Source organism: Rhinatrema bivittatum, chromosome 6 (assembly GCF_901001135.1).
Source record: "Rhinatrema bivittatum chromosome 6, aRhiBiv1.1, whole genome shotgun sequence".
Lineage (NCBI taxonomy): Eukaryota > Metazoa > Chordata > Amphibia > Gymnophiona > Rhinatrematidae > Rhinatrema > Rhinatrema bivittatum.
Window position 1 is genome coordinate 239763545 of NC_042620.1, and position 23052 is coordinate 239786596.

A 23052-nucleotide genomic window follows, 5' to 3' on the forward strand; every position below is an offset into this window, starting at 1 on the left:
TGATAAAAGTAAAACAGCTTGGAAAAGTGAGCAGATAGCTGTAGAAGTTTTGCACTTCAAATTAAATTGGCACAGAATTTTAATTTCAGTTTTTCTGCATGTTCTGAGAAACAGGAAACTTACTATTTTGCTCCTTTACCTTTACATTTTCTTTGTGCTAAAGTTGCAATTAAATGTAAATTAAAACAAGAAGGTTGGTCCACCCTACTGAGTTAGTGCCTGATGAGCAGCAGCTAAATCTCTTGCTGCAGCTGGAATGTCTTTGCTGATCAATATATACTATATTTGAGTTGAGGAAGGAATTTATTTTACTGTTCTTCTGGCTGCAGATGGATTCTTTTGCTTTCCTATGGATTACCAAACAGAGAGATCATTTTGGCAATAAAAAGGTTGGACTCGATTCATCTTTGGTTTTCTATCAACCTATATCTAATGTACAGCTCTTTGCTGCTGCACTACATTTGTAAAGAAATAGTCATTTCTATTGTAATAATCTTGGCAGATTTCATGAAAATTTGAGCTCATGCCAGGCTGTGATTTGTTTTTAATGAACCAACATAAAAATTCTGTATTGATGTTTTGTAGTTGAGCTTTTGGGACTATATAGCTATCTTTTTCAGATGTTAACATGGGAAGGCAGGAGCTTTGTATTCTCATTGGCTCGTGTACAAGAAGACTTTTGGATAAGCCTTATATTGGCCCAAGCCAAAATATGACCATGTTCAAGAAGCCAGTTTTGTCAAGGACGAATATGCCTTTGGATCACTAAAATCTGCAAATGGTACATCACAGATGCAATACAGAATACAATCCAGTATTCAAATAAGGACTCAAATATAGTGTGGCCATATAGTATAGAGATCCCTGGTAGTGGGATGCATAGTAAAATCCTGTCTATTAGTATATTGCAATAACTATTGGCTATGTTTACTAATGTTTTAGCATTAAGCCAAAATAGATTCCGTTAAAGAATGTCACATTTTGAATTAATAGCGCAATGTAATTTATATTTATTTATTTATTTATTTTTAATTTTTATATACCGAAATTCCTGTATTGGATACAAATCAATCCAGTTTACATGGAACGATGTTACCCTGGTCTGAAAGGTCCGACCGGGGCTTTTTACATGGAACAATGAACAGTACGTTTCCGTATTTTATACAATTAACGAGTTAAACATTGCATTTAACGAGTGAAACAGAGAGATTCCGTATTCTGTAACTTAACGACATTAAACATTGAGGGGTAGATTTTAAAAAACCGCGAATAGGCGTACTTTTGTTGGCGCATCAGGCGCCAGCAAAAGTACGCTGGATTTTAGTAGATACGCGCGGAGCCGCATGTATCCACTAAAATCCTGGGTCGGCGCACGCAAGGCTATGAATTCTGTATAGCCGGCGCGCACTGAGCCGCGCTGCCTACCCCCGTTCCCTCCAAGGCCGCTCCGAAATCGGAGCGGCCTTGGAGGGAATCCTCTAACGCCCTCCCCTCATCTTCCCCTCCCTTCCTCTATCTAACCCACCCGCCCGGCCCTGTCTACACCCCCCCTTACCTTTCTCCGGGGATTTACGCCTCCCGGAGGGAGAAGTAAATCCCCGCGCGCCAGCGGGCGTCCTGAGCGCCGGGCCGCGACCTGGGGGCGGGTACGGAGGGCGCGGCCACGCCCCCGGACCGCCCCGGGCCGTAGCCACGCCCCGTACCCGCCCCCAAAACGCTGCCGACACGCCCCCGAAACGCCGCGACGACCGGGCCCGCCCCCGACACGCCCCCCTCGGAGAACCCCGGGACATACGCGAGTCCCGGGGCTCTGCGCGCGCCGGTAGGCCTATGTAAAATAGGTTCACCGGCGCACAGGGCCCTGCTCGCCTAAATCCGCCCGGTTTTGGGCGGATTTAGGCGAGCAGGGCTCTGAAAATCCGCCCCTGAGTATGATAATAGCAGAATGATAAAATAAAATAAAATATAACTTGAGAATAAAAAGTATAGTATTAAATAAATATATATATATATAGTATATGTATTAAATGACAATTAAATAACTTGAGAGTAAATAAGTAACGTATTAAATAAATATATATCGTATTGGTATTAATGACAATAAATACAAGTTAACATAGGTTTGCAGGTGCGGTTATCAAGAAAGGAGGTGGGGGTGGCAGGGGGAAGGAAGGCAGGTGGATGGATTGTGTCATGGGGGGGTGGGAGTGAGGGATCTTGGACAAGAGGGGTCAGGGGACCTGAAAATGAGTCAGAAAAAGGAACCTAGTTACATTCTGGAAATGGGAAAGCTTGCCTGAAGAGCCAGGTTTTTAACTTTTTTTTGAACTCTGGGAGACTGGGTTCGAGGCGTAAGTCTGGGGGGAGAGCGTTCCATTGGTGGGGTCCTGCAGTTGAGAGTGCTCTTTTCCTTAGTAATGTCTTTGCTGGAGGGGCGAATAATGTGCCTTTGTAGGCGCTTCTGATGGGTCTGGAGGATGAGTGTGGACGAAGTTGAGTCTTGAGAGTGATAGGTGCGATGTTGTGTATTGCTTTATGAATAATGGTGAGGGTTTTGAATAGGATTCTCTGTTTGATGGGTAGCCAGTGAAGGTTGTTGAGTATGGGGGTGATATGGTCTCTTTTATTGGTGTTTGTTAGGATTCTGGCTGCGGCGTTCTGTACCATCTGTAGAGGCTTGATGCTGTTGGCGGGGAGGCCGAGTAGGATTGCATTGCAGTAGTCGAGTTTAGAAAAGATGATGGATTGTAGAACTAGTCGAAAGTCATTGAAGTGGAGAAGTGGTTTTAACTTTTTGCGGACTTGTAATTTGTAAAGCAGTCCTTGGTGGTGATATTTATAAATTTTTTTAAGTTTAGTTGGTTGTCAAGCCATGCTCCTAGATCCCTGACGTCTGAGGAGAGATCCATATTTAAGGTGGTGGATTGCGAAGGGCTTGATGAGTGGATACGTGGGTCGTGTGAAATAAGTAGCATCTCTGTTTTGCTGGAGTTTAAAACCAAGTTAAGGTTGGAGAGTAGTTGTTTGATTGGTTGTAGGCAGTCCTTTCAGTAAGTGAAGGTTTTTTGAATAGATTCTGTGATAGGGATGAGGATCTGGATGTCGTCTGCGTAGAGGTAGTGAGTAAGCTTGAGTTTTGATAGCAGATGGCAGAGGGGGAGGAGGTAAATGTTAAACAGGGTGGGAGAGAGGGATGAACCTTGTGGTACACCTTGGTCTGATAGGATAGGCTCAGATTCCTTGTTGTTTATTCTGACTTTGTAGAACCTGTTGGACAAGAACGACTTAAACCAACTGAGTGCAGTACCTTTGATTCCTATGTTTGCTAGTTGGTCTATGAGTTGTGCGTGATTTACTGTGTCGAAAGCTGAGGATAAATCTAGAAGAACTAGTAGGTATGATTGTTTTTTCTCCAGGTTCAAAAGTATGGTGTCCGTGAGAGAAAGCAGAAGGGACTCTGTGCTTAAGGATTTTCGAAAGCCGTGTTGAGCGGGAGAAAGGATGTTGTGATCTTCGAGGTATTCGGAAAGTTGTTTGTTGACAGCTTTTTCCATCAGTTTGGCAATCAGGGGTAGGTTTGCAATGGGTCTGAAGTTAGCTGGGTCTGTAGGTGAGGCGTTTGGTTTTTTCAGTAGTGGTTTAAGAATTGCTAGTTTTAACTGATTAGGTACTGTGCCTTGGGCTAAGGAGATATTGATGATATCCGCAATGGGTTTAGCGACGATGTTTGGGATGGCGGTGAGCAAATTTGTTGGAAGTGGGTCAGAGGGATGTGCGGATGGTTTGATTTTCTTGAGTATGTTTTCGATCTCCATGGCGGATGTGGGTTCGAATGACTCTAGGCTAGAATTCTGAATGAGTTGGTATGTGCTAAGAGGTGTTGGTGGAGAGTTGTAGGTTGTAAGGGAGCGGGTAAGGTTGGAGATTTTTGTCTTAATGTAGGTGGCAAGTTCGTTGGCCTTGTTGAGCGTTAGGTGGTCTGGAATGGATGGGGGCGTTGGTTTGGTAAGAGATGAAACATAGGAGAATAGAGCCTTAGAGTCAAAGATGAAATTGTGAATTCTTTTTGCATAGAAGTCTTTCTTTGTTTTGTGGATGGCATTCTGTAGGTGTTGAGGGTGGCTTTGTAGTCCAGAGGAGCTGTAAGTGAAGGGTTTTTTCTCCAGCTATGTTCTTTATTTCGTAGTTTTTGTTTCAGGGATTTGAGTTCCTGGGTGAACCACGGTTTTCTGTTGTCACGTGCAGGTTGTATTACTTTGGAGGAGATTGGGCAGAGTTGATCTGCTATTTTGTTAGTGAGTTTGATCCATGAGGTGGTGGCTGTGCTGGCGTCAGAGAGGTCTAGTTGGTTGAGTTCTTTGGTGCATTGTTCGTTAAGTAGGTCCAGTGGGCATGGTTTCCTAAAATGAATAGTGGTTTTGGTAGTGGTTGGGGGTAGTGTGTTTTTCATTTTGAGGGTTGTGTCGATGATCTGGTGATCTGACCAAGGGACTGGTGTACAGGAGGGATTGGCGTGGATGGATAAGCTGTCGTTGATAAAGATGAGATCTAATGTGTGTCCTGCCTTGTGTGTGGGACCGCTGACTATTTGTGTGAATCCCAGGTGATTGAGGGAGGAAAGGAAGGTTTCGCAGTTTGTGGATTGAAGTTCGGAGTCGACGTGTAAGTTGAAGTCTCCAAGGATAATGGTCGGTTTGTCTGAGTTGAGGTGTTTGGCTATCAGCTCTATTAATGGAGAGGGGTTAGCGTCTAGAGTTCCTGGTGTAGCGTAGATGAGGCTTATTTGCAGTTGTTGAGATTTGAACAGGGAGAATTCGAGTTTTGTAGTGGAGTATGACAGTTGTAGGGTTAGGCCCAGTTGTTTTTTTGCGGCAAGTAGGAGGCCTCCTCCTTTTTTCTTGGGTCTAGGTATTGAGAAGAGTAATATTATTGAGTAATATTAATAATATTATTGAGTAATATTATTATAATAATAATATTGAGTAATATTATTGAGTAATATTAATTAATATTATTGAGAAATATTAATAAGAGTAATATTATTGAGAAGAGTAATATTAGACAAAGTCAAGATATATAACTTAATTGGGGATTTTCTGCTATGAATATATTATTGCAGACAGTGTCTCAAGAGACATGCAAATACTTCTGTGAAAATCAGTTAACAATGGAGTCAATTCCATGTTATTGGGAATAACTTAGAGAGAAACGTTCCGCCAACATCCGCCCCGATTTCAGTAGCGCAGGCCTGCGATAGCTTTGGAAAATGAGGCCCTAAATTTGGAAGGTTACCAAAGGTGCCATATTGATTTTTACATTGTCTAGTTCATGTCTGGGTTAAAAGAATAAAATTGCAATAACAGAGAAATTGTTTAATAAAGGAGAAATATGTAATATGTAACATAATAATAATAATAAGGTATGTATTGAAATTAGACTATTTAAAATAATTGTCAAACAGTATAACAGATGAGAAAAACAAACCCCAGAACATCATTTTCTGACCAAACAGGGCAAAAACGAGAAGGTATGCTTTTTTTGCACCATCCCCCAAACCTGATCCTACCCCCCCCCCCCCCCCCCTCCACCTCCACCTCCAACTCTTGCTGTTCAGTATAGTCAGTTGATACAATGACGTTTTCTCAGCTTGGTAGATGATGCCCTAGGCTTTGTTCTTTAAGCTTGTCATATGCTTTCAAATACCTGCTGGTAGGCAAATGATGCAATACGGTAAAGATTAATGGCGATAGAAACAATGATGGGAACATTTTCGAAAGATGTAAAAGTATCCTGATCACTGAAGAGAACTGTGACAGTAAGTAGTTGATGGAGAGTCTGGCAAAGAAACTTCAGGATAAGAATTTGAAACTGAAACTGCCCAACTACTTTCATAAGAGACATACATTTTTTTTTTTAGCAGCAGAGATACTTCTGGGTTTATTTCCATCACTGAGAATTCATGAACCAGTGACATCACCATACTATATTAGACAGTGTGCCGAACGTATAGTGAAATTACACTGTATATCAGCTGGGTTAGAACAACATGTGGTTTCTGTTAAATTAATTGGGAATTATGGAAATTGTCCCTAAAGCCACAGTCTCTCTCTTCTGTTCACCATGCCCTTAATGTCCAAGTGGGTGCTTCCAAAGTGGCATTCAGCTAGTGATTGGCAAAGAAGAGGGAGCTTGGAACCTCATTAGTCATCCTCTTGGCTCTTTATTAGTTTGAGTCTTAGTAGGTTGTGATACCTTTCAAAGTTCCAACCATAATAATGCTGTAATATCTGAGTGTTCAAGAGCTTATATGTCCCATTTGAAGAAAAGATTCATATCATCTCAAAAACTCATCTTGCAGCATTATTTTGTTGGTTTTTTGAAAGGTTTAACCACAAATCAAGAAGATGCCTCAAAGGATTTCAAGTTACTTTCAAACCAGATGAATGTATATCAGGTCTGCAAATTTCAATTAATCAATGACTAAAAATTCTTCAAATGGTCATAAATCTTGAACTCTGTATTGGGACAGGTTATTTTATGGTGATATATATTTTTATTAATGAGATTGCTGAGGAACTTGAGGGAAAAAAAAGTTTGTTTGAAATTGATGCAAAAATCTATTAACAAAGTAAACCACCTTGGGGAAAAAACTGGAAGAATGGTCAAAGGTTTGGCAAATGGCCTTCATTGCTAGACATGTAAAATTATGCATTTGGGACACAATCCATTAAGCACTTATCAGTTTGAAGGATAAGAACAATAAATTGTCAAATAAGAAACAGATATAAATGTAATCATCTCAGGTGATCTCAAGGCAACCAATATAATAAAGCAACTGGAAAAGCTAGCAGTACACTCGGTTACATAAGTAGAGGTATCAGAAGGGAAAAAGGAAGTAAAATGTGTCTTTATATAACTGCCTTAGAGACCCCTGTTGAGTACTCTGTTCAGTTCTGAAGCATACCTTCATAAAGACGCTGAGAGGAACCAAGCGGTTCAGACAAGGGCAACCAAAATAATGCAAAACATGCAACACGCATTCTACAATGAGATGCTTAAGACTCTCAAAATGTACTCAGTGGAGGAAAGAAGGGCATGGGGGAAATGATAAAAACATTCAAATATTTGCAAGCTTCAATAAAGTGTGAGAAGATGAAATTTTGCATAAACAAGAAAATTCAAGGACATGGGGGCCATGATCTGAAATTGCAAGGAAGAAGGTTCAAAGTAATATGAGAAAATGTTTCTTTACTGGGAGGGTGGAAGATGGCTGAAACAATTTATCAGCAGAGGTGGTAGAAACCAGTGCTGTGACACAATTAAATCATCCTTGGGACAGATACAGAGGATGGTGGTACAAACAAGATTAGAAGGTTGCAGGATTGCAAATAACCTCTTCCTTCACTCCCTTGAGAGTATAGTCAAATAGGCTACATGTGTAAATGTATCATATGATTGTAACAATTTTCAAATTCCATTTCCGAACTTAAAGTGCACTTACATGAGTAAATCCTATGGACGATTCAATGGCACATATTGTAGCAATTTTTTAAAGCCCATTTACACGGGTAAAGTGCATTTACATGTATAAAACCCAGTTTTTCACATGTAAATGCGTTTGAAAATCAGGCCCAAAGGAAGAGATGATAAGGAGAAAACAAGACATTGATAAAGGGAGCATAGGGTAGCCACATGGGTTTCTCTAGAAACCAACCAGGTTGATGCTGGCAGATTGGTGGTGGCCAGCAACTGTCTAAGAAGACAACAGCCACTCTAGTTTTAGTAACTGTTTAGATCATTACAAAGCTTAGTCATAAAATGACTGAGATGGAATAGGATAGGGGTTTATATAATCATGAAGTAAAACAGATAAACAGAGAGCAGTTATTAACTTTCAGATAGTTCAAAATCAGGACTCTCCCTGGAACTATCAAGCAGCAGATTTAAATCAAACTGGAGAAAGTTGTTTTTTTTTCAATTCAAGCCATAATTAAGCTGCGGAATTCATTGATGGAGGATATGATCATAGGTATCTAGCATAGCTGTATCTAAAAGGGGTTTGGACACGTTCCTGAAAGAAAAGTGTATTTAAAGTATTAGCCAGGTAGCAGAGGTGTTGCTAGGTACCTAAAAGTTCTGGGGCATGAGCCAGATCTCCCCTCCCCCTCTGATTTTGATAATTAACGCAATCACAATCAGCAGCTCCCCTTCCCCCTCCCAGAACAATCCTATAAAAACTTACCCTGTAAGTTCAGTCTTGGCAGTGGGTCAATATCTGTTTCCACACCAGCCTCTTACCAAATTCTGTCCATGCAGAGAAAGAGAACAACCCTGCTCATAAAGCAGGAGGCGCCACTACTAACATTTTGCACCATTGTTGAAAGGTGCGGGGCATGCATGTCAGTGGCATCTCTAGACAGAAGGGCCTGCTAAGCAACAAAGAAATCCCTTGCCTGTTTCAACCACCAAGTAAAAGTACCACTAAAATTATTCAAAAGCATCAATCAGTAAAACTTTGTCTATGTGGGAGTGAAGTCTGAGGGTCTATAACAAGATACCACAGAATCTGCATATAAACCCTGCACCTCAAGTTCTACAATACCCTCTGTTCACAGAAATCCCCCCAACATAGAAAAATAATATTCAAATTTTGGTGTTACCTCGGTAACAGCAACACAGTCTCCTTCCACTAACATGAACATTGTGTAAAATTCAAATCCTACAAAAAATGTACTTAAAATCTATAGCAAATTTACCATTCCAAAACACAGTGGGCCGGATTTTCAAAAGGTTACGTGTGTAAATCCTCTGGAACAGGGGAAGGCAGCGTGGCTCGGTGCAGGCTCAGCATGTTATAAAATCAGGCGAACATGTGTGCGCACCAGGTAGCGGGCACACATTCTAAAATCTACCCCAGTATCTGCCAGACTCTAATAGTAATAACTCTATAATGAAAAGGCAACACTGCAAATATTACACCAAGCCTTATAATACCAATATACCTTCTATTAGGAAAACAGAATAAATCAGGCTGCTTTAGATCCCTACACAGAAACTATATGCTAGCAGAACACCTCACTTTGGTTATACATGCAGATCACAGACTGACCCTCACCAAATACAGAATAAAGAGACCATAAAGTATAAATACAAATGTGCAGACCAAAATTGAATTAGAAACTGCAACAAGCCAGATTCTGATATGTAGTGCAACAATGGAAAAGCATTCATCATAAAACATGAAACAATAAAATCAAGAAATATCAAATATCAATTATAATAGTAAAACCATACTGATAAGAGGGATGGTACATCTTTCCAACAAGGAATGAATTACATAGTCTGGGTAAACAAATAAGCATGGGTGTAGCTTGCTTATTACGGCGGTTACTACCCCGAATCAATTAAGCCTGATACTTCACTTGAAATATATATCCAGTGCAGCTCACTGCTTCAACAGCAGGGGGGAATGATGTAAAGAGGATTTATATTCAGACAACCAACAAGGACTGAATTGCACAGGCAGGGTAAACAAGCGTGGGAGTAGCTTGCTTATTACGGCGGTTACTACCCCAAACCAATTAGCTAGATACTTCACTTAGATGCAGCTCCAGCACTGCTGTCTGCATCGATGATGGGGTGGAAGGGAATTGGAACCAAAAAGTTACCAATAAGAGCCCTGACCTCAGCGGTCAAAGTAACAGATAAGTATGAAAACAAATAGGTGTGAAAGCTTGCTGGGCAGACTGGATGGGCCGTTTGGTCTTCTTCTGCCATCACTTCTATGTTTCTATTTGAGGCTACACAGGTTAGAGCCCTTCAGCTTGGAAGCTCACACGATAGAAATTTTTAAAATTATCAGTGTGGTAGAACAGGTAGATAAAGGATGGGTCACCCTTCCAAATAATATTGAAACAAGGGGACACGCCATGAAACTAACAAAGAGCAGATTCAAAACAAACCATAGAAAGTACTTTTTCACTGATCGCACTACTAAGGTGTGAAATCTGTTGCCAGAAGACGTGAAGATGAAAACATTTTTTAAGATGGCGCCGGCCGTCCATTGCTCCTATAATGTGACAGAGGCCGGCCAGTGGCACTGATAGCCCCTGTCACATGGTAAGGGCAAAGGGCCACCGGCACCATTTTGTTTACTGGCTGTTGACGGCCCGAGAGTGGGAGATCACTCCCGGGACCCCCACTGGACCACCAGGGACTTTTGGTATGTTTTGGGGGGGTCAGGAGGGTGGGGGTTGTAATTAGTTAGATCTGAAGGGTTGGGGTGGGTGGCTTTCGGTTTGGGACAGCCTAAAAAAATCGGCCCCAACCATGGGAAACAAAATTTCCCACGGCGGGCCAATAACGAAGGCCGAACCAAAAGGTTTGGCGAATCACATCTCTAGAAATAAGTACACCTTTTTCTCTGGTGTTAAACTGTGTGATATACCTGAAACAGCCACAATGCAATTTATTTTAAATACTGTAAATTGCATTTTGATGAGAGAGAGAGAGATAGAACCTATTTGTAATGCTGTCCAGTATTCAACTATTTATATGCCTTTAGGAGGGCTAGCTAATATCTTAAGGTGAGGTGTTGGTGGTGGTTTAGGGTTTAAGGGCCAGTTTTCCATACGAACTGCACAGTACACCTTGGTGAAGATTTGACAACATTTGGAGTGAGGAAAGCCTCACAAAGATGAGATTTCTACTGTGTTCGCCCTAGCATGATAATACTCTGTTATAGAGGGGTGAAAGAACACAGTAGAAATCTTTCCTCACACCAAATGACGTCAAATCTTCACTGAGATGTACTGGTCAGTTTGTTCGTCTCACTCTGCATGGAAAACTAGCACCTAAAACCTGAATCACCACCAACATCTCACCTCGAGCTATTAGCTGGCCCTCCTATAGGCATATAATAGTTGAATACTAGAAGGCCTTATATATATAGGTTCTCTCTCTCTCTCTCTTTCAGCCAAGTTGTGAAATAGAAGTATTGTTTGTTACCATGCAGTATTTTAATTCTAAAAATTACCCTAAACACACCACTTTCTCTTACCATGGGTGCTATGCATGCAATATTATAGCATTTTGATGAATCTAGGGGTAAGTTTCAGTGGGTGGCTAACTTTTACAGGCCAAATTCTGAGTGGACCTGAGGGCAAGTTTAAGTCAGGGGGAAGAATGTTATGTGGTTAGTAATGATTTTCAGCCCTAGTTACCTAACTTGGAAGACCAAATCTAGGCATTGTGTAGCCTAAATCTGAATGGCTATTGCTCACCAAGCCTCTAGCATTTATGATCCTCTTGTTTAGTTTGTTGGCATGAAAGATGGGCTTGGGAGGTAGGCATTCCCCCTACTAAACTAGGGAATTGGATAGAGGAAGAGTGCTCAATGTCATCTACTTGGATTTCAGCAAAGCTTTTGATACAGTCCCGCACAGGAGGCTGATGAGTAAAATGAGAAGCTTAGGAGTGAGTGTCGAGATAGTGGCCTGGATTGCAAACTGGTTGAAGGACAGAAGACAATGTGTGATGGTAAATGGAACTTACTCTGAAGAGAGAGCGGTGTTAAGTGGAGTGCCGCAAGGATCGGTGTGGGCACCGGTCCTATTCAATATCTATGTGAGCAACATAGCGGACAAGATAGAAGGTAAGGTTTGTCTTTTTGCGGATGACACTAAGATCTGCAACAGAGTGGACATGCCAGAAGGAGTGGAGAGAATGAGATGGGATTTAAGGAAGCTGGAAGAGTGGTCAAATATATGGCAGCTGAGATTCAATGCCAAGAAGTGAAGAGTCATGCATATGGGGTGCGGAAATCCAAAAGAACTGTATTTGATGGGGGGTGAAGGGTTGATGTGCACAGAGCAGGAGACAGGCCTTGGGGTGATAGTGTCAAACAATCAGAAGTCGGGGAAACAATGTGACAAGACGATAGCTAAAGCCAGAAGAATGCTGGGCTGCATAGAGAGAGGAATATCGAGTAAAAAAAGGGAAGTGATTATCCCCTTGTACAGGGCCTTGGTGAGACCTCACCTGGAATACTGTGCTCAGTTCTGGAGACTGTATCTCCGAAGGGACAGAGACAGGATGGAGGTGGTCCAGAGAAGAGCGACCAAAAAGGTGGATGGTCTTCATCGAATGACTTATGAGGAGAGATTGAAGAATCTAAATATGTACACCCTGGAGGAAAGGAGGAACAGAGGTGATATGATACAGACTTTCAGGTTTTAATGATCCAAAGGCAACGACAAACCTTTTCCGTTGGAAAAAAATCAGCAGAACCAGGGGTCACGATTTCAAGCTCCAAGGAGGAAGATTCAGAACCAATGTCAGGAAGTATTTCTTTACGGAGAGGGTGATGGATGCTTGTAACGCCCTTCCGGAGGAAGTGGTGAAGACTAAAACTATGAAGGACTTCAAAGGGGCGTGGGATAAACACTGTGGATCCATAAAGTCTAGAGGATTTGAAGGAAGAGAGGGAGGCTTGCGGGAAAGATTGCTACTATCTGGAGATAACACCCTTATTCAAAAGACAAAGACATGGTAATGCGACTCTGACAGGGTTCTATGCTTCAACAGCAAGAGGAAATGCGACTCCAACAGTGCTCTATGCTTCAACGGCAAGAGGAAATGTGAAATGTGAATGTTACTACCCCTAACCAATTAAGCAAGATACTTCACTTAGAAGCAGTTCCAGCACTGCTCTCTACATTAGTGGCGGGGGTGGAAGGGATATAGAACCAAAAGGTTACATTAATAGCGGGGGTGGAAGGGAAATAGAACTAAAAGGTTACTAAAGGCCAAGAGTAACAGATAAGTATGAGAGAAAAAAAAAAGTGTGGAAGCTTGCTGGGCAGACTGGATGGACCTTTTGGTCTTCTTCTGCCATCATTTCTATGTTCTATGTAAACTTTTGAAAGCAGAAGGAAAGGATGGAAAAATCATAGGGGTAGGAACCAGGTACTCTATGGCAGAAGGGAGGAGAAATGGAAGGTGGGTGGGAGGGAGGATTATGGAGGGATTGAGGACCCTCCGCTATGTTTTTCATTTTTGGCGGCGAGAAGCAGGATCACATTGGTACTGGCATCCCTCTTTGCATACACCTTTCAGTTTAAATGCAAGAAGAAGAGGTCTCAGGGAGGTGGGAGGGGGGTGAGATTCACCCGATACTCTTTTGAAGATGGACAGGAGGGAAGGGGGAGGGGGTGGCTGTCCTATCACAACACTTTTCTGTTTAGGTAGGAGAGAGGGAAAATTGTTAGGCTATTTGTAGTCCTCCCGCTGCACTTTTGTTTTGGCAGGCAGGAGGGGAGGTTGCAGAGGGGTTGCCCCTTCTCTCTTCTGTTATACAGCACTTTTCAGTAGTACAATCCCAGAGGAATGGAGTTGGGCAGCTGATAGAGGTCTTAGCCAGATGGCTGTCAATGTCAGTGCTAGCCAGTTAAGTTTAGGCAATATTTCCTAATTCTAATTAGCTAAGTTTTAGCCAACTAGATTTGTCTGAAAACCAGGTTAACTTAGCCAGCTAAACTAGGGGCTCAGCCCTTCTTTGAAAATTGACCCTTTTGGAAATGCTCTAAATGTAATGAGCACATTATTATTATTATTATTACTGATATCCTGAATAGGGGATTACCTTGTTGATTAAAACAGTAAACTAAGGACCAAGGAGGCCAGAGTTCAAATTCTGCTTTTCCTACTTATGCTTAATAAGACAACAGGGCAGGCTGGATGGGCCGGTTTATCTGCCATCAGTTACTATGTTATAATCTTAGAATTTGGAGACATAGCTGTTAAAACGCCTGCTAATATCACGCAACCCCACTGCATATTGTGCATGACCCACAGATGCAGTGGTTTGACAGAAAGAGCAGTTCTGTATGCGTCATGTTCATCATCAGCTTGAACCATAAACTCGTGTCTTGAGAAGACCAGGATAATTGCCTGTTCCTTTCCATTTTGTCTCTGAACTTCATATCATAATTTAGGCACTTCCACGACTTGGTGTCTCTTCTAGGCCTTTTATATGTAATGACTATGTTTGTTTATTGTCTACTGTGTCTTATAATATTGTGTATGTTGTATTGTACCCCACCATGAGCATCTTCCTAATCTGTGCAGGTAATACATTTTTTAAATAAAATAAGTAAATTAAATGATTTTATTTTTTTTATTTGCATTTTAAACATATTACAAGAATACTTTCTTGTTTAAGTATAAATGAGGTTTACAGAAACATTTTTGTGCAAACTTAACCTTTAACAAAAGAAAACTAAATTACCCCATCTTATTATAGGTAAATGAGGGAGGACATAGAAATATGGAGCAAATTAATACCATGAAAAAGTACAATGAAACACTGGACCCCCCTGATTAATATATTATCAGAAAACTATGATGTTAATCCCAAAAGTTCCTTTAGTTGTTTTGGGTCAGAAAAAATATATCTTTCATTCTTATAATTCACCAGGCACCTACATGGGTACTTTAAAGTAAAACTTCCCCTCTTAGATAACAAATCCTGTCTTAAAGCTAAGAATTTTCTCCTGCGTATTTGTGTGTTCCTTGCAAGGTCAGGGTACAACCAAACTTTTTGTCCGTAAAATGTAGCCAATCTCGATCGAAAGAAAAATCTCGTGACATTATCTCTTTCAGATATGAAAGCAAAGATTATCAAGAGTGTCTCTCTTTTTTTTACTTCTAGTTCTTGAGAACTGTGAAGTATTTCAGAGATGTTCAATGGCGCTTGATTTTTATTTATTTATTTATTTATTTATTTATTTATTTATTAGTTTTTATATACCGGTGTTCAATTTGGAATATCACATTGGTTTACATTGTAACTGTGTTCGAGAAGTAGGGACTTCCTGTTTTACATTATAACATCAATATAGTCTTATTTAACATTGTAAATAATTCATATTTAACATTGTAATTAACTTTTATTTAACATTGTAACTTTACATTTTATTAAATTCTTACTCGGAGATTAAACCTGAAACATTGATGGCAGTACGTCCTACGTAGAGTCTTGTTATAGAATTCTGTTCCTCCATGTTTTCCTGATTTTTTATTTGTCCTTTATTAGACCCTATATAATACGCCTTAACAATGGCTGGAATACTTGCTGATGGAATTTTAAGTATGCGTCATATATTCCTTGAAAAGTTCAATCGGGGAAAGTTGGTCGACCACAGGAAAATTGAGCACTCTCAGGTTCAGTGCACGGGTTGCATTTTCTACATTTTCAAGATTTTTCAATAATTCCCTCTCTGTATTTGGAATTGTTGGATCTTTTCAACTTTAATCAAGCACTCATCCATACTTGTAATTTTCTTTTCTTGTTATTTCAAGTTATCAATATTTGTTTTTAAAGATTTATTTGTCTCAGTCACAGCTTCTGTTAATGTTGTTATAGATGCATCCAGTTTCACGATCACATTCCATAAGGTGTCGAGTGTTACAACAGGAGGTTTAGTAGTTATAATTTTACTGACCTTGGGTTTTGCTCCTTGGTCGTACAAGATATTCCGGCCAGAGTCCCCAGCATTCGATGTACTGGTCTCAAAAGGAGGTTTAACAGTGGTTCCAGTTATCTCTAATTCAAGAGTCGCTGGCTTTCCCTGCTTCACCAGTCCTCTTTCGGCACAGAGCTCCAGCTCCCTCGCCTCTTTCCACTGGTCCTCCGGAGCCATAGCAGTTTCCAGATCATCTTCCGATTTTTCCCCTGGCCTCAGGCCAGCACCCGGTGGAGACGGCGTTGCCGGTGCTCCAGGCTCAGCGAGACTTCCTCGACCAGGATGGGTGAGTTTTGCTCCAAACACTGCCTGTCAGCAGTCGTCTCAGTGGGAATTGCAGGGGGTAAGCTAAAACACTTTTAGCTTAGGTAATACTCCATTGCGACGATTCATTTGTAGAGGAAAGTGGCAAGCTTTTATGAGGCATTTTTTTGTTGACTTGGAGAGAGTTTAAGGAAAAGGAAATGTAAGAGCCGAGCGTTTTCATTGCTCTCAGTGAGTGGCCATTTTGTCCTCCAAATAAAATGATTTTAGCATAGCCGAACATGGCCCCATACTGGGACAAGTCCTCCTAACCCACAACACTGGCCATTTGCAAGAGAACCATTGTTTAATTTAGGATGTTCCAAAGAATTTTTGTGTCCTCCTCAGCTGCCTGATCCATTTTCTTTCCTTATTTCCCCAACACTCTTGTGACTCCACCCCAGCAATTTGAATATTCCATTGTATTTGCATTCATAATTTTTCCTAAGGAATTTTGGTAGCCTTTCCCATAATTGCGTTAGGTATGTGAAGGATGGTGGGGGGGGGCCTTCTCCTTTCCTCCTCTCCTAATTGGACTGCTACAATCCTGAAATCTGAGTTTATGTCGGAAGAACCCTAGGGCTGGTGTCGGATTTTTCTCTATGCCCTTTTTTTCAATTCTTCCTTTTTCTCTTATATTTTCATCCCAGAGCCTACACCCTACCTAGGCCAGCGTCCTTACCTGGAGGCAAACCAATAGCTGAGGCTGCACACTCGTCCATGTATGCTCTTCTCCCCCTGTGCCTGGACATTGTCGATTTTGGCCCCTCTGCTTCCTGCGAGATGCTTGATCTCCTGGCCTACTTTCTCTTCCTGGTTGCTGCTGTCTGACTGAAGCTGCACTAACCTATCCATTGAGCTATGCCCTGCCAGAGTAGAGTTATCCTGGGTAAGCACATGTCGCAACTAGAGTACCCAGATTGCTGAACACTGATGCCATAGGCCAGTAAGGCCCAGCCAAAATAGCTAGAGTAGACATCCTGGTTCAAACCTCGTGCCCCCCCGGGGCAATATTCTATCCAGCAAATGGTCTGCCCCTCTCCTTTGCTCTGTCCGATCCATGCCTATGTTTGTCGCAGAGAAATTCAAGCCTTGATGGCTTGCTGGATCAGTGGCAGTGCCATGTCCTATGATGCACAGGGATTTGGGTTTGATTCCCAAGTCAAGCTTTCTTATTCCCCAGTTTCAGCTGGAGCTGAGGATGCTTTTTAGACTAGGGATCCCAGCTGCTTCACTCTGCGGTTACATGCCTAAATACCTTTTGAAAATTGCCCTTATAGATTTATCTGGGTGAAATGTCTTAGCTGAAAATGGCTCTCTGCTACTTCACTAAAAGAGTACATGGGCTTCCATCAAGCGCCTGCTTTTAGCGAGGTTAAAAAATAGGCTTTCCTTTGGCTATGTTCAAGCTGGGGACATAACATAACATGCATACTTGACATTTTCAGATGTATGTGTACTATTTAATCCATCCCATCAGCTGCTCGCCCAAATAGGTGCAAAGCCCGCGAATGCTTTTAGCCCATGTACTTTGTGGCTGCCAATTTTCAATTATTTTTCTTTGAAAATTGACAGCAATGTTTGCTAATAGCACCCACGTACTTTGCAAATAATGTGGGCTGTTCAATATTGCCCCATAACATATATATGCATATCATTGCAGTATTTTTTAACTTTAAACCACCTACTCTAAATAAATTCAGGTCACCCTGCTAACAGTAGGAAAAGTCAGCATAGTACAGTATTTTTTTTGGGAGACATTTTTCAACGGTGCAATTTTAGGGTCTGATAGTAATGGCATATAACTCATTAACTTGTTATCAAAGCATTGCAGTTTGAATGGCTAAGGACACTAAAACAATGTCAAATATGTTTGCTATCTCATTTTGGTAAGTATCCACATAGCTGTATGATCCCTAGTCACCTGCAAGTTCAAAAAAATCACAAATATTTTTCTGTCACTAGGGAAGAACAAATGTGTGTCTTCCTGTAAATTGTGAATCACCTTCACCTTTTTCATATGGCCAGGTTACTTTCATTCACTTTCGTTCTGGTAGACCAAAATAGTGCAAAAGGGAATTTTCTGTAAGAACAATAAAGCCCTATTTTAGTCACAGGCAGTGCAGGTGGTGCTTGCTAATGGTTGGACAAGATAACCTGACATAGATAGGTGGGTGCATTGTGCCCTGTCAGCAGGCCTACAAAGAGAGGTTTGTATGCAAGCTAGATAACAATATAGTACGCTGACTGACACATATGCATAGCATAGGGCTTCCTTTCAGGCATGACTTAGCTCTTAGCAATGCACTACTGTGGCTGAGCTGATTGATAGGATACATTTTAAGAATATAATAATGGGGGCAGTGACATACCTAGGGATATTTGTTTTTCTAATTGATTTCCTTTGCTTGATTTTTACTTTCAACTGCTAATTTATATAGGTTTAGCTTTCAGAGACATTTGTTGTCAAGTTTTTGTGGATTCTATTGATTTATATACTTGCCATATGAGTCTATTGTTCTGCTTTTCTTCCCTACAGCTGCTCCAAAGTCTCTTACAGAGTGCCTTTGAGGAGCTCTTGTAAATATAAATGTGGGGGGAGACTGAGCAGTTTGTGGAGACTGTGATCCTTTCAGTTAGATTCATATTCTGTCAACATGCTGCGCTTAAAGTGGGTTAAGTAAACATATTTGTGTTCAGAAAACTCTGAGAGCCTGTTCAACATGAAGTTTTTCTCATTTGATGCCTGCAGGCCCAGATTTAGGGATCAGCAAGACAGGCAACTACCTAGGGTGCTAGATTCTGAAGGTATCAAATGCCCAGGCTAAAGAACCTGCTGTCTGCACTGGTGCAACTTCGAAGGGCCCTCACCGTGGCACTCTGGGCTCCCACTCCTCCCCCTTGCTCTCTCATCCTGCCTATGGGTGCCAAAATCTTAAATCCAGTCCTAGGTGCCTGTGGCAGAATCTTTGGTACACAAGGATCCAAACCTCTCTACTTTCAACACAAAGAGGTCCATATTCAAAAGATTCAAAAGACAAATGTTTGGTTTCAAAATTTCCCTCTTTAGCCAGGTACGAAAGGGGCGTGGGGTTTTGGGGAGATCCCAAGGGCAGGGTTTAACTTTAGCTGGCTGGTATTCAGTTCCATATAGATTGTTATCCAGTAAGCCTAATCATGCCAGAGGACTGTTCTAAAGTTATCCAGATAACTGTATCCGGGTAACTTTGACTTGACTTTAAAAATTCAAAAGTATTTTGAGATGGGAAACTTTCAAGGCTTTCTTTAGGGGTAAAGTTTTGCTAGTCACCTTAAGCGGGAGAGACAGAAGAGGGAAAAAGCATTGCTAGATGAAATTCATAGTTTGGAACAACAGCACAAGCGGGGTGGGTTGAATTGAATCCTAAAGGCCTTAGATAAATGTAGACGTGACCTACAAACATTGGAAACATACAAATTTGGGAGAGCTATGAAATTTACCAAACTTAAATACTATGAACATGGGGACAGACCAGGCTCCTTTCTGGCAGGCTCACTAAACACCAAGCTTGTAAATCTCATATAGCTCAAATCAGACGACCTGGGGGAGATCTCACAGTTAAGTCAGATGAGATAGAACAAGCCTTCTTGCAATTTTTCTCTGACCTGTATAAAGTGCCATCGGACTATCCCATGTCTATGATTAATGGTTTTCTTGACAGCTTGGACTTGCCCTCTCTACCAGAGGCTCATCAGGAAATGCTAGTAGAGCCTATTACCTTACTAGAAATTCAAACTGCTGTTAAGGGCCTTCCCAACAGCAAATATCCAGGCCTGGATGGGTTCCCAATTGAGTTTTTTAAGAAATCTCTGACTGATATTTCTCACTATCTCTATATGGTCTTTAATACTGCTGGTGAAGGGTCTCATTCGCTAGGTACTATGGCTGATGCAACTATCTCATTGATTCACAAGAAGGGGAAGGATGCCCTGGTCTGTAGGTCCTATAGGCCAATTTTGCTGCTTAACTCAGATATTAAAATATTAGCTAAAGTGCTACAATTATCCCTTGAAACCCTACTCCCCCACCTTGTACACCCCGACCAGGTTGGGTTCACGAAAGGCCGAAACTCAATATCAAATACTAAACAATTATTTAATCTCTTGCATCTGGCACAGAAAAAAGGGTTGTTGGGGATTATCATTTCATTAGATGCAGAAAAGGCGTTTGATTGCCTCACTTGGCTGTTTTTGTTTGCAGTGCTAGACAAAGTTGGTATACCCTTACGCCTGGGTTAAGGCCATGTATGAAACGCCAAGGGCTCGCATTTGTACTAATGGCTCTCTCTCCCCGTTTTTTACTATTGCCAGAGGCACACAACAGGGCTGCCCACTTTCCCCTTTACTCTTTGATTTGGCCATTGAACCTTTAGCAGCAACAATTTGACAAAATCCTGATGTGATTGGGATCCGATTTGGGGGTAGAGTCCATAAAATCTCTTTGTATGCAGGACCCCCTTTATTGGCCCTACTGGCACAATATGGTTCCCTGGCAGGGTACAAGGTCAATTATGAGAAATCAGAGATATTTCTTTTAGACACCAAGATGGTGGTTCCAGTTCCCCTCTGGTTTTTTAGGATGGTCCCTCATGGTTTTCAGTATCTTGGAAATTTTATCCCTCGGGACCCCAGAGAGCTTTACCCCAAGAACTATGCTCCTGTAATATCTCAACTCAAACAAAAATTATTGGCTTGGGAGCACTTTTCTTTTTCTTGGACTGGCAGGATTAACCTACTCAAAATGACTTTGCTCCCTAAGTTCTTATATTTATTTCAGCAAGTCCCATGCCAAGTTCCAGATCTGAATAAATATATTCTGAAATTTACAGATCTGAATAAATATATTCTGAAACTTATCTGGCAGGGTAAAAAGGCCCGGATTGGGATGAGGCGTCTTTGGCTACCAAAAACGCAGGGTGGCATGGGCCACCAGGCTGATTTTCATGAAAGCTTGGTCAAGCCTCCATGAGGAGCCCTGGCTTCACCTGGAAAAACTTCAGGCAAAGGCTGTCAATTTGGGAGTTCTGCTCTTTCTTCCACGTAACTCCCCTATCAGCAGAAGAATTTGTAGGCATAGTCCATTGATAGCCCATACTGTTTCCATCTGGTGCCAGGTGCTTAAATTTCTGGGGCAGACTGACAGGGATATTTTCCTTCTTTCCCCATCTATGAGAACTCACACATTTCAGCTTGTACTTTTTTCCCAACTATGAAGGACTGCAGGGATGCTGGTCTTCGTTATGTTGCTCAGTTATGGGTTGAAGAGGGCTAAGTCTCTTTCCAATCTCTCTGCAATGATTACAACCTCTCAGTACACTCCTGAGCTTTCTGTTTTCATTTGAGAACTTCTTTGGGGACTAAATTGGATCTGACTATGGCCCTGCGCAACCTTGATGGGCTGGAAACCTTTATGAGTGACCCTGATATTTATGGGAAGAGAGTCTATATTTATAAGGGAATACTCCTTAGTAAATACAGTACGGAAACCCCTTGGCTCCTTATGGATGCATGGAACACTGACTTGAACCATAAAGACTGGAAACGTGTGTGGACCGCAGCACACCATATCACTATTTGCGCTAAAAGAACAGAATTAATGGTTAAACTTTTGAATAGAATTTATCGTACCCCTTTTTTTTATTCTTAATGTTTTCCCAATGTGGGGGTTCTTTGTTGGCAATGGTGTGGTCAATCAGGATCTTATATTCACATGTGGTAGTGCTGCCCTACAATCCTTCTAGAAGCAAGTAGCCCAGAACATTGCAGATATTATAGGGATGCCGATACACGTCACTCCATCTCTAGGATTACTGGGCGCTGGCATAATACTGGAGTACCAGTAAAATATAGAATGTTGATAGGTCAATTACTTCTTGCGGTTTTCTGTTCCCACTTTCTGGAAGTCTTGTCCTACTATTGCGCACTGGAGGGCACAAGTTAAAAATGTTGCTGATATTGAGCGCCTATGTCATGATCTCAAAAATGAACATGCTAAATATGTTCGTATTTGGAACCCCTACCTTGAATACTTGACGAAAGCCTAAATGTGTTTTGTGTGATGGTGCCTTTATGATCAATGTATATTACTCTTTTGAGGTCTATTGTATTTTTCTTTTATTATATGTTTCTCTGCTTGGGGCTTATTAGAGCTAAAAATGTTGATGGGAGAATCCTCCCACTTTAATTGTTCTTTGCCTGTAAAAATAATCAATCAATAAATAAAGAGTTCTAAAAAAAATAATTCAAAAGTATTAATATATTTTTCATTGGAAAAAGCTAGCTGCTCAAATTACTAGGGAAAATGTATATGGGCAGTTTTTCTGGGATCAGTTTCAAGTGTGTACTTTAACTTTGAAAATTGATGTAAAGTCCACAGATAAAAAGTATGCATATAAAGCTTGAATACCTTCACCAACTGCAGATAAAAGTACATGTATAGAGGCTTTACATGAAAACTTTTATTCACATATAAGGCAAGCATTTTCTAAAAGTCCATTTCTTTGGGTAAAGCACTGTTTTACCCTCAAAAATGGCTTTGAAATTTATCCTATCACTTAGAATATTCATTTCACACTTCTTTCAGAACATTACATGCAAGGACTCAGTATCTTCCACACCTCCCCAGCAGAAATCCATTCTGAGGATTCTAACTCACATGTACTTATACATGGATCTCTGTCTTAAGGTATGACATCATGACAGATAACTTTGTCATCACATTGTCAGCAGATCTATGTGTGACCTGAAGGACAGTTGCAATTGATATATTATGTAGACATTAACTTGTGTGGTTGAGAATTGATACGATACAGATGTTCTAATTAGTACTAAAAGTATTCAGTGTAAAAGAGTCCTGCTTGCTAATGTAGTAGTGCAGTATGCCAGCGCTGTATTTCTCTCTTAATATCCCTACAGTGTTTAGGATTCATATTGTCCTGGATTTATGCTGTACAGATAAGAGATTTATATGTGGAAAATGGTTTTTCGTGCATGTACTGTATATGTATAAGGAATGCAATTATTCATGCATGAGGTGTGATTAAATGAGCTTGGAAGAATGTAAAAAAATAATTGCAAGGCCATAATTTCTTTCCCTTAGTATAAGCTAAAATCAAGGAAGGAACAAACTCAGGGGGGCAAAAGTCTGCACAGGTTTTTCCTTTGGTTATTACCCTCTGGAAAAATT

General features: G+C 41.0%; 1 protein-coding gene across 4 annotated transcripts in view; it reads left to right on the forward strand.

The window, feature by feature from the left end:
• Window positions 1-23052, forward strand: part of GPC3 (glypican 3) — an 883509-nt gene that overhangs the window by 753457 nt on the left and 107000 nt on the right. The gene's annotated exons all lie outside the window — the stretch shown is intronic.